This window comes from Chelonia mydas, chromosome 13 (genome assembly GCF_015237465.2).
Source record: "Chelonia mydas isolate rCheMyd1 chromosome 13, rCheMyd1.pri.v2, whole genome shotgun sequence".
Classification (NCBI taxonomy): Eukaryota; Metazoa; Chordata; order Testudines; family Cheloniidae; genus Chelonia; species Chelonia mydas.
Genome location: NC_051253.2, coordinates 31,696,470 through 31,711,497, shown reverse-complemented (window position 1 = coordinate 31,711,497; position 15,028 = coordinate 31,696,470). Strand labels below are relative to the sequence as shown.

Sequence of the window (15,028 nt, the reverse complement as noted above, 5' to 3'; positions counted from 1 at the left end):
GAAAAAACCAATGATTTGGGACCAGTCTCATGATTTTTACACTAATGGGTTGGCTGCAGTGCAGCTGACAAGTGGAGGACCTGTGGCAGGCAAGAGGGCTGGAAAGAGACTCCTCTGTTTCCTGGCCCCCTATCTGCTTCTCAGGGTCCGCTTCCCATCTCTCATGGGTATCTTAGGGCCAGACTGAGATCTTTTATTCTTTATGATACTTGTAACGAACTACTCCCTTGAGAGAGCTCTGAGAGTCCAGCCTGGCCAGGGCCCCACTGCACTAAGGACAGGCCTGAAGAGCTCACCCATGCGGGGTCTGGGCCCTGAGGCAGGCCAACTGCCTTTGGAGGAAGCAATAAGGCACCGTTCGCCATCACAGACTAGCCCTAAGAAAGAAAAGGCGAATGCTTCCGCTGTTTGAGACCAAGGTGCTCCAGCTGCACACACACTGTAATTGAAGGCTATCTACAAAATCTATAGCACAGGTCCCCAAATTGTGGGGCACACCCCCAAAGGGTGTGTGGAGGACCATCTAGGGGGGTGTGGTGGGCCCCAGGCCAGTCCCCACAGAGGGCAGGGAGTAGGGTTGCCAACTTTCTAATAGCAGGAAACTGAACACCCTTGCCCCACCCCTTCCCTGAGGCCCTGCCCCTGTTCACTCCATCCCTCCTCCATCCTGTTGCTCGCTCTCCCCACCCTTCGCTCACTTGCTCATTTTCATTGCAAGGCCCAAGCAGGCACCAGGAGAAGGCCAGGAGGTGCAACAGTTTGAATGTGGGGGATGGAATGTGTGATTCAAATACCCTTCACCTCACCAGGGAGAGATTCTAAACACAATTGTAAAACTAATTCCCCCCCCCAGGAGAGTCCCACTCACTCGCAATGCGCGAGACTAAAGAGACTATTGCAGGAGCTTGATTTTTCTTGCCTTCACCCAACTGTCCTGGTAGGGGATCCAATAGTGCTGTAGCCACCATCTGATGCCTTTCCTACCTGACACTGAACTGTATAGCACGGGGGGAAAGTTATGCTGTTCCATGTTTAATGACTAATTAATAGGGCTATAGAACACAGGCCAGAGACCCACCCAAAATAATTCCTTGAGCAGATCTGTTAGAAAACCATTAAGTCTTGATTTAAAAATGGTCAGTGATGGAGAATCCACCAGGATCCTTGGTAAATGGACTCAATGGCTAATTACCCTTACTGTTAAAAATTTACACCTTCTGTCTGTAGTAGGAAGATGTAAGGTGGCCACATAACAGTGTTTAGCCCACTGGGCCATCTTCAGTCCATGCATTATGCTTTTCCAGGACAATGGGTAAACATCCTCCCCATAAAAAGACAAAAAGCAGGGGAATGTAGGAAGAAAGCCTGAGACATAAGCCCTTGTATCAGAGACCTGGTATGAGGCAGGACCTGCTCATAGAATCTGGCAAGAACAGAGCTGATATTACAGAAATACACATTCCTAAGAAGTGCTAGGCACAGAGTACTCACGCAAACACATCCCGATATCAGGGATGGTACAAAAACATTCCCCCGGGATAACAGGAACACACCGACCCCTCCTAAAAGATAAGGTCAGGATGACAGTACCTAAGAAAAATATCACGTGTGGTGTCATTGTAAAAGTTAGGATTTGCCGACTACGATTATCTTATTGTGTGTATGTATCATTTTTATATCTAAAGTTATGAATATTGACTGTGTAGTTGTATTGCAAATGTAGTTACACCTGAGTGACATCATCTGTAGGTAAGATGCTTCCAGTCTAGATAGCTGTTTGGGAAGGGTCTGTTCAAGGTAATGGGCCATCAGCGGAAACAACAGGCCTTAGGAGAAGCTTATCCCCCATCTGGTGAGCCTTCCTGAGAACACTGGAGGCAGCCTATGAGTAACAGCTGCTATGACTGTCTGTTAGTCTGTTAGCCTGGGATAGAATTTTGGGTTTGACTTTTTGATACTCTTATATCTTATACTAATATGTGTAAACAAAGAACAAAAGACTATGTATATTGCTTCTGCCTAGTCAGATGGGTTTGTTAGTACAATGGGAACAGATAAGAGCGGTTAAAGTGTTACTTGAATGCCTCAACCACTATCTCAAGGCAAAGTTAAGCAACCATAGGGAGGGGCAAAGGGCAATTGGGGGGAAGGTATAAAACACTAAAAGACCAAAGAAATGCCTGTCCCTGACTGTAGGACAACCTCACTCCTTACCCCTCCCATGGGTTACAAAAGAGTTGAGATGAAGACCCCAGACCCAAAACGGAACAGGATGCTAAGTTATAAGGGGTGGGACTGTGGATGTGCATTTCAGATATAATTATGCCTGCTGAGGAGGGGGAGAGGGAACACTGGGAAACAAGGCTCTGCGGCATCAGAGCTATGGGACACAGGCTTGCTGGAAAATAATCCCAATAAACATTGCATTGCCTGCACTTCGGACTTCTGGTCTTCTGCTTTCTGTCTGCGTGACAAGAATCAGGGGAGAGGGTGAAGGGAAAGCCCTCTAACACAATGTATACAAGGGCATGTGACCAGATCACATACACTGATCTCCATTTTGGGTACCTGTATTTTTTCACAAACTGGTCTAGGAACCAAGTTTGAAACAAAGGGTTCTCGCCATATGGAAAAGCTATATAAAGCCAGGAGTGACATCATCTGTTGTTTTTCACTCCCCCACATCTCAACACCTGAGAGAAGCTCTGAAAGACAAGGACTTGGAATGGGGTGGGGAGCCCAAGCTGCAAAGCAAGTGCAGCTTGTTCCTTGAGAATCTGCCAGCCTGCTTGTATCTTCAGCCATGGGGAGAGATTGCTAATTCATATCCAATCTTTCTAGTATTTTAGGCTTAGTTTGCGGTTTTGTTTATTTACTAAGTAATCTACTTTAATCTGTTTGCTATCACTTATAATAACTTAAAACTATCTTTCGGTAGTTAATAAACTTGTTTTATGTTTTAATCTAAACCAGTGTGCCTTTAAGTGAAGTGTCAAGGGAAAATCTCAGCTTGGTTAACACAAGTGTGTATTCTCCTCTCCACATTGAGGGAGGGGTGAACTATTTATGAGCTTACATTGTACAGACCCCTGTGCAATGCAAAATGATATAATTTTGGATTTATACTCCAGTGCGGGGTGCGAGCCTGGGAAGCTGGGAAATTGGCTGTTGTCTCTTTCCTGTCTGTGAGTGGCTTAGGTAAGCACTCAGGTAGCTTACTTGGGTGTGTGGCGCCACCTGCTGTTGTGTTGGTTGGTAACAGGGCCTGGAGATGCTAAATCACCAACAAAGTAGGGTGAGAAGGGATGACCCAGCAGGCTGGTTAGAGGGGCGCAGCGGTTCCCCTAGCTCTCAGACTGCATCCCGGGGGTGACACCTCGTCACAATAGTTCTGACCCATTCTCATGCAGTGACAGTCACTCCCTCTGGGAAAGGCACACAAATTTACTCCTCATTCCTTGGGCTCATGCTGAAGCCTGAGAGTCTTCCTTAGGGAAGAGGCCAAATTTACCATTCTTGGGGTGAAACAGCTTGAAGCCAGGCAGCACAGAGATTCCCCATGGACACTTGTGCCATCACCAACTTCCTTGGCATCAAGGAAGGCCCACAAAAAAAAGTAATTTTCAGAGAATTCTATTTAAATTTATTTGAGTGGACTAGGGTGATCCAGTGGATATAGTGTACGTGGACTGTCAGAAGCCTTAGACAAGATCCCTCACTAAAGGCTTTTAAGTTAAATAAGCAGTCATGGGATAAGAGGGAAGGCCCTCTCCTGGATAAGTAACTGGTTAAAAGACAGGAAACAAAAGGTAGGGATAAATGTCCAGTTTTCACAGTGTAGAGAGGTAAATAGAAGGGTCCCTCAGGGTTCTGTACTGGTACCAGTGCTGTTCAACATATTCATAAATGATCTGGAAAAAGGGGTAAACAGTGAGGTGGCAAAGTTTGCAGACTATACAATATTACTCAAAAGAGTTAAGTCCAAATCTGACTGTGAAGAATTACAAAAGGATCTCACGAAACTGGGTGACTGGGCAACAAAATGGCAGATGAAATTTAATGTTGATAAGTGCAAAGTAATGCACATTGGAAAACATGATCCCAACTATTCACACAAAATGAGGGGATCTAAATTAGCTGTTACCACTCAAGAAAGAGATCTTGGAGTCATGGTTCATAGTTCTCTGAAAACATCTGCTCAATGTGCAGCGGCAGTCAAAAAAGCTAACCAGATGTTAGGAATCATTAGGAAAGGGATAGATAAGAAAACAGAACATATCATAATGCCATGATATGAATCCATGGTACACACACACCTTGAATACTGGGTGCAGATGCGGTCGCCCCATCTCAAAAGAGATATATTAGAATTGAAAAAAGTACAGAGAAGGGCTACAAAAATTATTATGAGTACAAAACAGCTTCCATATGAGGAGAAATTAGAAAGTCTGGGGCTGTTCATCTTAGAAAAGAAACAACTGAGGAGGGATTTGACAGAGGTCTATAAAATCAGGAATGGTGTGGAGAAAGTGTTATTTACCCCTTCACATAACACACAAACTGGGGAGGGTGTCACCCAATGAAATTAATAGGCAGCAAGTTTAAACTAACATAAAGAAAGTACTTCATATGAAACAATCAACCTGTGGAACTTGTTGCCAGGGATGTTGTGAAGGCCAAAAGTATAACTGGGTTAAAAAGAAAGACTGAGATATGTCTATCAGGGGCTATTAGCCAAGCTGGTCAGAGACACAACCCTATGCTCTGGGTGTCTCTAAACCTCTGAGTGCCAGAAGCTGGGACTGGATCACTTGAGAACTATGCTGTTCTGTTTTGTTCATGCCCTCTGAAGCATCTGGCACCAGCCACTGTCAGAAGACAGGATACTAGGCAGTGTGGACCATTGGTCTGACCCAATATGGCCATTCTTGTGTTCTTATGAGATGCAGTATTCTCACAGGGCGGGGTCCTGCACTGTGAAGCCACGAGACCCGAGCCACAACACTGGCATCATCTCACAGACCCACCCCCTCCAATGCCCTTGTTTGTACCAACAACTCCTGGGGCTACTTGTTATCACCCTTGGTTCCAGAGAAGTTGTCTCCCTTGATACTTTGGAGAACATACTCCCAATGCCAAGGTAGAAAGGGTGGGGAGGCTCTGGCTGTTTCTCAGATCACTTATGCCTGGCTCAGACTCTGCCTTCAGATTCCTAGATATTAAGGCCAGAAGGGACCATTGTGATCATCTAATCTGACCTCCTCCAGAGCACAGGCCAGAGAACTTTCCCCTAGTGCATACATTGTAGAGAGCCATCCCATGGTAGATTGCTCCAGCGGTTAATCACCTCTCTGTTCAAAATGTGCATCTTATTTTCAATTTTAAATGGTCAAACTTCACTTTCCAGCCACTGGATTTTTTTCTGCTTTGTCTGCCGGATTAAAGAGCAATCAGACTTGTGCTTGGGTAGGTACTGATGGACCCTGGTCAGGTTTCCGCTTAACTTTCTCTTCAAGAAGCTAGACAGACTGAGCTCCTTACATATCTCACTGTAAGCCAGCGTTTCCAGCCCCTGAATCATTCTTGTAGCTCTTCTCCACAACTGTTCCCATTTTTCAATATCCTGTTTAAACTGCAGGCACCAGAACTGGATGCTGTATCCACGAACTGTCTGACCATCACTCTGTAGAGAGATAACATCACCTCCCAACTCCCACTCAATATTCCTACATCTATACAGCCAAGGATCACATTTGCCTTCTGGTACAAAGTGTCGCACAGGGAGCTCCTGTCTGGTTGTTTTTTGCCATGACTGCAAATCCTATTCAGAATACAGTCTCCAGCTTGTATGTGCAGCCAGCATTCTTTGTTCCTAGATATACCTGCAGCTAAATGCAAGTTCGTAACACACGTTGTTTGAAGTTCTATACACAGATGCCCAGTGTGACCTTGGGCAAGCCACTTCCCGCTGTCTGCCTCAGTTTCCCCCCACTTGTAAAACAGGGACTATGATACTGACCTAAGGGTTGTGCTTGTAAAGCGCTCAGCTGGATGATGTTTTTTGTACAGCTAAGTGTGAATGTATACATCTGGGAACAAAGAACATAGGCCACACTTATAGGATGGGGGACTCTTTCAGAGTCACTGCTTCCCAGGATAGAGATTTGGGGGTTGTGGTGGATAATCAGCTGACCATGCATTCCCAGTGAGACACTGTGGCCAAAAGGGCTAATGACGTCCTGGGATGTATAAAGAGGGGAATCTCAAGTAGTAGTGTAGTGAGGTTATTTTACTTCTGTATTTGGCACCGCTGCAGCTGTTGCTAGAATATTGGGTCCAGTTCTGGTGCCCACAGTTCAAGAAGGATGTTGAAAAATTGGAGGGGGTTCACAGAAGAGCCATGAAAATGAGTAAAGAATTAGAAAACCTGCCTTACGGTGATAGACTAAATAGATTGAGCTCTTTGAGTCTAACAAAGAGAAGGTTAAGGAGTGACTTGATTACATTCTATCAGTACCTAGATGGAGAACAAATATTTAATAATGGGCTCTTCAATCTAGCAGAGAAAGGTGTAACACCATCCAATGGCTGGAAGTTGAAGCTAATCACATTCAGACTGGAAATAAGATGTACTTTTTTGACAGTGAGAGTAATTAACCACTGGACTAATTTACCAAGGACTGTGGTAGATTCTCCATCACTGACCATTTTTAATTCCAGATTGGATGTTTTTCTACAAGATGTACTCTAGGAATTATTCTGGGGCTGTTCTCTGGCCTGTGTTATATACGAAGTCGGACTAGATGATCACAGTGGTCCCTTCGGGCTTTGGAATCTATGAATCTGGAGAGTGGATGTTATTTTAATAACTTATGCTTCATGTCAAGCACCATCTCTGCAACTCCCCTCTCCCCCCTCCCGCCCCAGCTCCAACCTTCTTACCATTGTATTTCAATTTTTAAATGTGCTCTAGAGTGCAAGATGCATATATTAAAAAATGCACATTTCCATTAAGCCCAATGGCCACATTACTGAGCCTTCCCACCCTACCACCCTGGCACTGAGAAGCCCCCAGCAAAACCAGGAGAGACTAGCTAGTGGTCGCCTTCCTGACCTTTCTAAGGTAAAAACAAGCTGTAAAAATCATGTTAAAGCAAAAACCAGCACTTCCAGGCCCTCCTCCTGATGTACCATAAAGCAGCACAGAGGGGCATAACCCCACTGGTTTTCTAGTTACCTTTTTTCCCTTAATGACTGCAGAGACCTAGGCCTGGGCTCAGCAGTAAACAACATTTTCCATAACCACAATTTCCTGACCTAGCAGCTCTGTTTTAAATGAGAGATTCTGGCTTTGGACGGAGCTACAAGGAGTGACAGTTGAGAATGAAGCAACACAAGGAAATTGCACCATGTCCCGTGCTAGTAAGCAAGGTCAGTACCACTGGAAAAGGGCAAGGGGACTGATGTGAGAATGAGCTCAAGGGAGACCGTAGTGATGCAGGTGGCCCACTCCAGCAGGGTTTGGGGCAGAAGCAGTCAGGGAGGCTGTGGAAACCTGCCGCTAATTAGGGCGAGGCTTGTTAGGAGCCAGACAGGAGGCAGCTGCTGGGGCAGTCCAGATCTAAGGAGTTGCCCTGCAGAGCAGGGGAGAGTCTCTCTCTGACAAGCAGGGAGGAGGACTGGCTCCTAGGGATAGCACCTGTGCTAGAGTAGTGCTGGGCAGGTTCAGGGGAGCGGAGGGTGAGCTCTGGCCTGTTACCGGCTAGGCCGCAGGCCCCTGCCAGAAAGGGCCAAGAAGGTGTAAGGGCCAAGGGGAAGTGGCCCAGGGATGATAGGCAGACAAGGGGAGAGAAGGAGGGCAGAGAGGTTGCTTCTAGAGGGTCCCTGGGTCAGGACCCAGAGTAGCTGGCTGGCCTGGGTCCCCCCCTTGCACTGCACCTGGCCATGGAGGAGCATGGCCAATACAGACTGCAAATTGCCCCTGAAGTGAGGGGCTAGACTTCAGGTTGTGGTTAGCCCCTGTGGCGGGTGCAAGCCAAAGGACTGCCGTGACCCCTGGAAGGGGGGTGAGAAATAAGTAGCGGACACTGCCAAGGGCAGTGTCCTGAAGAGGACGCCGCTGAGTGGGGAGCAACGCGGGTCCCAAACCAGCAGAGCAGACAATGGGTGAGACACCGGGTGCAGAGGGTGCTCCGCAGCTGAAAAGAGGTAATTCCTGGAGCAACCGGTGGGAGGTGCCGTTACAGAGACCATAAGACAGAATGATGCCCATACAGGAACACAGGGCTGCAGACCTCCACTCAAAGCATGCACAGCAAGTGGGAGTGCTGGTCAGTATTTCAGTGCCAAGCTCAGCGTCTTAAAGGGCACTATTTAAATCCTATAGGGATTCACATGCGAAAAACTACCTCTGCCCTCTCTGATCCCTGCCCTGCGGAGTCCCCCAGTGAGATCCCTGTCCCTTACCCCTCTGTCAGCCTCTGTATTCCTTGATTCAGTGGTGCTGCCCAAAGCATTGTGGGGGCCACCGGACAGGATGATGAGAAGTGCTATTTGGAGCTGTGCTGGGCACAGACATTGGTAGATTTGATTAATAGACTCCAAGGCCAGATCACTGTGATCATCTAGTCTGACTTTTGTATAACACAGGCCAAGGCTCTTCCCCACAATAATTCCTAGAGCAGATCTTGTAGAAAAACATCCAATCTTGACTGAAAATTTGTCATTGCTGGAGAATCCACCGTGACCCTTTGTAAATAGTTCCAATGGTTAATTACTCCTCTTTAAAAATGTATGCCTTTGTGACAACGTGGGGATTTTCTTAACGTTTTGTATGAATACTGTGTTCTCCTCAGTTTTCTGCATGTGCTGCATGTTTACCTAGGTGGAGGGAAAGGTGGCTTAATATTTGTAGAGACACAGAGGACCAGGTATGATTATCGCCTGGCTGCCTGGACCCAGACAATGGCCAGATGCTTTGTAACCTAGGCAACTGATGGCCGGGGGGGGGGGGGGGGCACCTCTGTAAGAAGCCAGCCAGTTGCAATGTGTTAGAGAACAAAGAGTTGAGGTGGAGTTCAGGTTTTTGCCCGGGAAAGACAACAATGGCAGAGGAGGAGCAAATGGACGTGACTGAGGATGGGCTGCTGGAAGCGGGATCCTCTCCTGGTTTGTGTCTCCGGGGGAGAAAGCCAGGGCTCTGGGCCTGACCAAGATGTACTTAGCACAGAAACCAGAAAGTTACAGCTAACAAAGAACTGTTCTATCCTGTGTTCCAGGTGATTAAAAACCCTTCTGTTTTACAACGCTGGCTGAGAGTCACTGCTGACTACAGAAGTTGGGGTCCCAGGAAGCACTGAAGCCAAAGAGGCTTACTCTGGGGGGAAGGTCATGGGAACTACAGCACTTTGATGGTGAAATAGAGAAGTATGATTCCTGGGTTTGTGTCAGTGAATTGTTGTAGAAAGCTGAAATTTGTTTTCTGTGTTTGTTTTTCATGAAAAATATAAGTTATGGTTTTGACTGATGGCACTATCCTGGCACAGTATTTGACCTTACACCAGTCCTTAGAATACAGCTGTCTATTATGGGTTCATTTCCCGTTGCTCAGCAACACCCCCTTGATTCTGCTGACATTGATCAGAGTTGCAGCTGCTTGCTTTTCTTTGGTTATAATCAGCCCCCTTAGTCAGGAAATTATTGGGAAGGATGTGGTGTGATTATATTACATAATACGGTTTCGTCTTCCTTCTGTTTAATTAATGCTACTTTCCTTGACAGTTCTTCTAAAGGAGCATCTGAATCTGTTCAGAGAACTTTGAAATATCCGCTCTTAAACCAGGAAGAGAACAAGCCTTCCAGAAGGAATACAGGCAAGAGCAACTAATGTGCCCAAGGCAGGACTCAAACTCGCAACACATGGGGGATGTTCAGGGTCAACAGCCAGAGCATGGCACCTTGAGCCACCCGCTCACTCTAATATTAGGCTGTCAAACATGCTGGCTTGCAGCACCGGCTCAGTCCTGCTGCACGTGTCAATGTTTGAGTCACGTTGTAGAGCCAACTTTTACGGTGAATAGCGTCTGTTTCGCCAAAGGGCCAGTGGGTACCTCTGAGATCAAACCCCAGTGGGTGATGTGAGTCTGAGGAGGATCAGAGCTATCCTCTGAGTGCCAAGTGTGCACAAAAAAGTAATAAAAACAGTAAAATATTGATGACACATTATTTTGGGGGGAGTATCTGGAGAACCCCTGCCTCAAACAACGTCCAATCCCAGATTCCACCCCCAGGGCACAGCAAATTTCAAGCCAAACCATCTAAGCATATGGGTTTCTGAGCACCAAGGCTATGTCTTTACTGTAGTGTTAACTCACATAAGTGATTTCCTCTTGAGTTAGCCGAGCTCGAGTGAGAGCAGCCTCACTGCCAAATACCACGGGAGCTGTACAGAATGGTTGTATTAGCTGCTGCTGCATTGTGTGTAAACCCTAGTCTATGCTACAAACGTACATCATTATAACTACGTTGCTCAGGGGGGTGCAAAACGCCCCTGACTGACACAGTTATACTGTCTGAACTCCCGATGTGAACAGCACTGTGTCTGTGGGAGGGCTTCGCCTGTCAACACATCTCCCTCCTCTGAGAGGTGGAGTACCTGTGCCAATGGGCAAAGCCCTCCCGTCTCGGCATAGGCAGCAACTTCACTAAGCGCTGAGTCGCTGCAGTGCTGTAAGTGTAGTCAAGGCCCAACTTGGACTGTAGTCTATGGCCCTGGACAGGCCAGCCAAGTCCAGTTACCAGCACCACCATGCTCAAGTGTTTTGCATATGTGTGAACAGGACTCAAGCTTGGGGCACCACTTGATTTGCAGTGAAAAGAGGAGAAGCAAACAGAGGGAGTTTGCCTAGGGGGAAAGCCCACACACAGCTTTGCCTTTCAGGCTTCTGCAGGCAGCAATTACAGCATCTGAAGAGACTCTTGATACCTCACACTACAAGGTAGGAAATATGGATAGTATCAGCTGTTGTGACTTGCATGGGACGTGCCATGTTTGTCTTTGTCCTGGAGCTTAGAAGTGACTTTGTCTGTACAAAGTGCAAGCTGGTCCCCATACTGAAGAAAAGGTTAAAGGAGTAGAGATCCAAGTAATGACCCTGCGTGCACATTGCATCAGAGAAAATGTAGACTTCCTGGACAGAAGTCAGGATTTGGTACTGCGGGCATAGCATGCTGAAGAATCGGACAGGGCAGTGTAGGGGGGACTGAAGAACAAGGAAGAAAGTTATCAGCATGTGACTTCCAGAAGGAGGAGGAGAACCAATATACCCCAGCACAGATCAAGGTAAGCGACTGCTTTTAGGCCCTCTGTACAGGTACTACTGTTGAGAATGCCTTGGAAACGTCATCTGAGGAAGGAGTCAGAAGGAGACCTCGTTGACCTGAAGCCATGGGATACATTGTCCTAGGCATGGGATTTCCATGACCACCACTCCCAAGAGGAGGAGGAGGGTGGTGGTGGTCGGGGACTCCCTCCTAAGGGAGACAGAGTTATCTATCTACCACCCAGATTGGGAATCCCCAAAAGTGTGTGCTGCTTGCCTGGAGCTAGAGTTCAGGATGTGACAGAGTCTGTCGAGACTCCTCAAGTCCTTGGACCACTGCTCCTTCCTACCTATCCACATAGGCACCAGCAATACTGCCAAGAATGACCTTGAGTAGATCACTGCAGATTACGTACCTCTAGGGTTGCCAGGCGTCTGGTTCTTGACTGGAACGCCTGCTCAAAAAGGGACCCTGGCAGCTCCAGACGGTACCGCTGACTGGGCTCTAAAAGTCCGGTCAGCGGTGCAGCGGGCCTAAGGCAGGCTCCCTGCCTGCCCTGGCTCCATGTGGATCCTGGAAGTGGCCAGCGTGTCCCTGCAGCCACTAGGTGCAGGGGCAATCAGGGAAGCTTTACACACTGCCCCTGCACTGAGCGTGGTCTCCACAGCTCTCATAGGCTGGGATCTGTGGCCAATGGGAGCTGGGGGGGGGGGTACCTACAGGCACAGGTGCGGGCACCGCCAGAGCCACCTGGCCACCCCTGTGCCTAGAAGCTGGACATGCCGGCTGCTTCTGGGACCCACGCAGAGCCAGGGCAGGCAGGGAGCCTGCCTTAGCCCCGCTGCACTGTGGACTGGGAGCCACCTGAGGTAAGCACCGCCTGGCTGGAGCCTGCACCCTGAACCTCCTCCCAACCCCCTGCCCCAGGTCGGAACCGCTTCTGCATCCAGACTCCCTCCCAGTGCCCATACCACACACCCCCTCCTGAACCCCAGCCCTGAGCCCCCTTCTGCACCCAAACTCCCTCCTGAAGCCCTTACCCCAACACCCTGTCCCAGCCCCTGAGCCCCATCCTGCACCCCAAACCCTTCATCCTCCAGCTGCACCCCAGAGCCGACACCCCCTCCTGCACCCAACCCCCCTGCCCCAGCCCGGAGCCCGCTCCTGCAGTCTAAACCCCTCAGCTCCAGCCGAGACCCCCTTCCTGCACCCCAAACCCCTCATTCCTGGCTCCACCCCCGAGCCTCCACCCCCAGCCACACCTCACGCTCCCTCCCGCACCCCAACACCCTGTCCCAGCCCTGAGCCCCATCCTGCACCCAAACATCCTCCCAAAGCCCGTACCCCCTTCCCACACCTGAACTGCCTGCCCCAGCCCTAAGCCCCCTCCTGCACCCCAGAGCCCCCAGCTGCAGCCCAAACCCCACATCCCTGACTCCACTCCAGAGCCCATGTCCCCAGCTGGAGCCCTCATCCCCTCCCACACCCCAGCCCAGTGAAAGTGAGTGAGGGTGGTGGAGAGTGAGCCATGGCGGGAGGGGTAGGGTGACCAGAGAGCAAGTGTGAAAAATCGATACTGGGGTGGGGGGTAATAGGCACCCATAGAAGACAAAGCCTCAAATATTGGGACTGTCTCTATAAAATCGGGATATCTGGTCACCCTAGGGAGGGGGAATGGAGTGAGTGGGGGCAGGGCCTCAGAGGAGAGGTGGGGCCTCAGGAAGGGGTAGGGCAAGGGTGTTTGGTTTTGTGCAATTCGAAAGTTGGCAACCCTACATGGCTCTGGGAGGAAGGATAAAAGAGCTTGGGGTGAAAGTGGTGGTCTCGTCCATCCTCCCTTTTGAAGGAAAAGGCCAGGGTAGGGAGTGTCAAAGTGGGGAAGTAAATACATGGCTACGCAGGTGGTGTCAATGAGAGGACTAGAGAGCCCCCTGCTCAAATCTGCAGGCACCACAACACGGGGGGGTTGCCAACGCTTTGGAGGATAGAGCTAAGATTCAGAGGGATCTTGATAATTGGAGAACTGGGCTATAGACAACAAAAGTGAAATTCAGCAAAGATAAATGTAAGGTGTCAAGTATCAGAGGGGTAGCCGTGTTAGTCTGGATCTGTAAAAGCGGCAAAGAGTCCTGTGGCACCTTATAGACTAACAGACTTATTGGAGCATAAGCTTTTGTGGGTGAACACCCACGTAGGGAAGAAAAACCAAATGCACAAATACAGAATGGGGGGAAAACTGGCTTGGCAGCAGCATGGCTGAGAAGGATCTGGGAGTTGTGGTGGCTCACAACTTCAACCTGAGTCCACAAATACAATTTTGGGTTCCATTAACAGAGGCATAGCATGCAAATCATGGGAGGTGATGATACTGTTCTGCTCAGCGCTGATTGGCCTCAGCTGGAGCACTATGTCCAGTTTTGGTCACTAATGTATAAAAAGGATGAAGAGGAACTAGAAAGAATCCAGAGGAGAGCGCCAAAGATGATCAAAGGGGTGGAATGCAGCCATATGAGCAAAGGCTGACAGCTAGTTTGGAAAAGAGGAGATTAAAGGGGGATATGACAGCGGTCTTCAAATACTTGAAAGGCTGTCATAAAAAGATGGAGAAAAGTTGTTCTCCCTTGCCACAGAGGGCAGGACAAGAGACAATGGGTTCAAACTACAGCTCAGCAGATTTAGACTGAATCTCAGGAAAAACTTCCTACCTGTAAGAACAGTCGGACAATGGAACAGACACCTGGAGAGGTTGTGGAATCTCCTTCGCTGGAGGTTTACAAAAGGAGGCTTACATCTGTGATTCTGTGTTGGATGGTGTAGACACAACAGATCCTGAATCTTTGCAGGAGGTTAGACTAGAATTCAACATTTCTCAAATGCGGCTACCATGGCTGCATGCGGTCACCAGGGGCTTTTCTTGGGGCTACAGCCTCCTGGGCTGTGATTGGGCAGGGGGGAGCAGTGGCCTCTCTCCCAGGGGGACCAGTGGTGATGGGCCCTGCCCCCCTCCAGCAACACAAACGCTGGAGGTGCAGGCAGCTGATGAATTCCCCACTTTCCCGGGGCGGGGTAGAGGAGGCTTTGGCCACAGGGCTTTGGGCTCCATCCACGCAGTAGCCGGCTCTGGTCCCAGGCTCACCACCTACGCCATTGTCCCTGGGCCCCGCGGCTTTCCTGCCTACCTCCCCATCCAGGGCTTGCCGGGGCTGAGTAAATCTGCTGTGAAAAGTGATATTAACAAACATACAAATATCACTTTTCACAGCAGCAGACTTACCATCTAGCAAGTTTTAAAAAAGCAAAAGAAGCAACACCAACAAAAAGACAAGAACATGCAAAGCACCTTATTTGTGTTTCTATTCTGTTTAGGTCCAGTAAAGAATAGAGACAACTGTATGTTATTTTCATTACTGAGTCTGAAAAAAATCCTATATAAATAAATGACAATGGTTTGGACATGTATATGCACATATTTATTTGTTTTTCTGAAAGTTAATTAAGTATTTTAGGAAAAATTGTCAGCGCAGCCACTAGCAAGAGTTGGTGGCCACACTCTGAGGTCACTAAAAAATTTGTTGTGTGAACCCTTGGTCTAGATGACCCTTGCAATCCATTTTAACCCTATAATTCTAAGGTTCTATATCTGTGGTGAAGAAAAGCTCTTAAAAAACTTGTCTGTTAAATAGTAAGTTACAGCCTTTACTACAGT

At 48.4% G+C, this 15,028-nt stretch overlaps 1 protein-coding gene across 2 annotated transcripts in view; it reads right to left on the bottom strand.

Annotated features, from left to right (window-relative positions):
- Positions 1-15,028, bottom strand: part of LOC102931959 (arf-GAP with SH3 domain, ANK repeat and PH domain-containing protein 1) — a 101,022-nt gene that overhangs the window by 85,302 nt on the left and 692 nt on the right. The gene's annotated exons all lie outside the window — the stretch shown is intronic.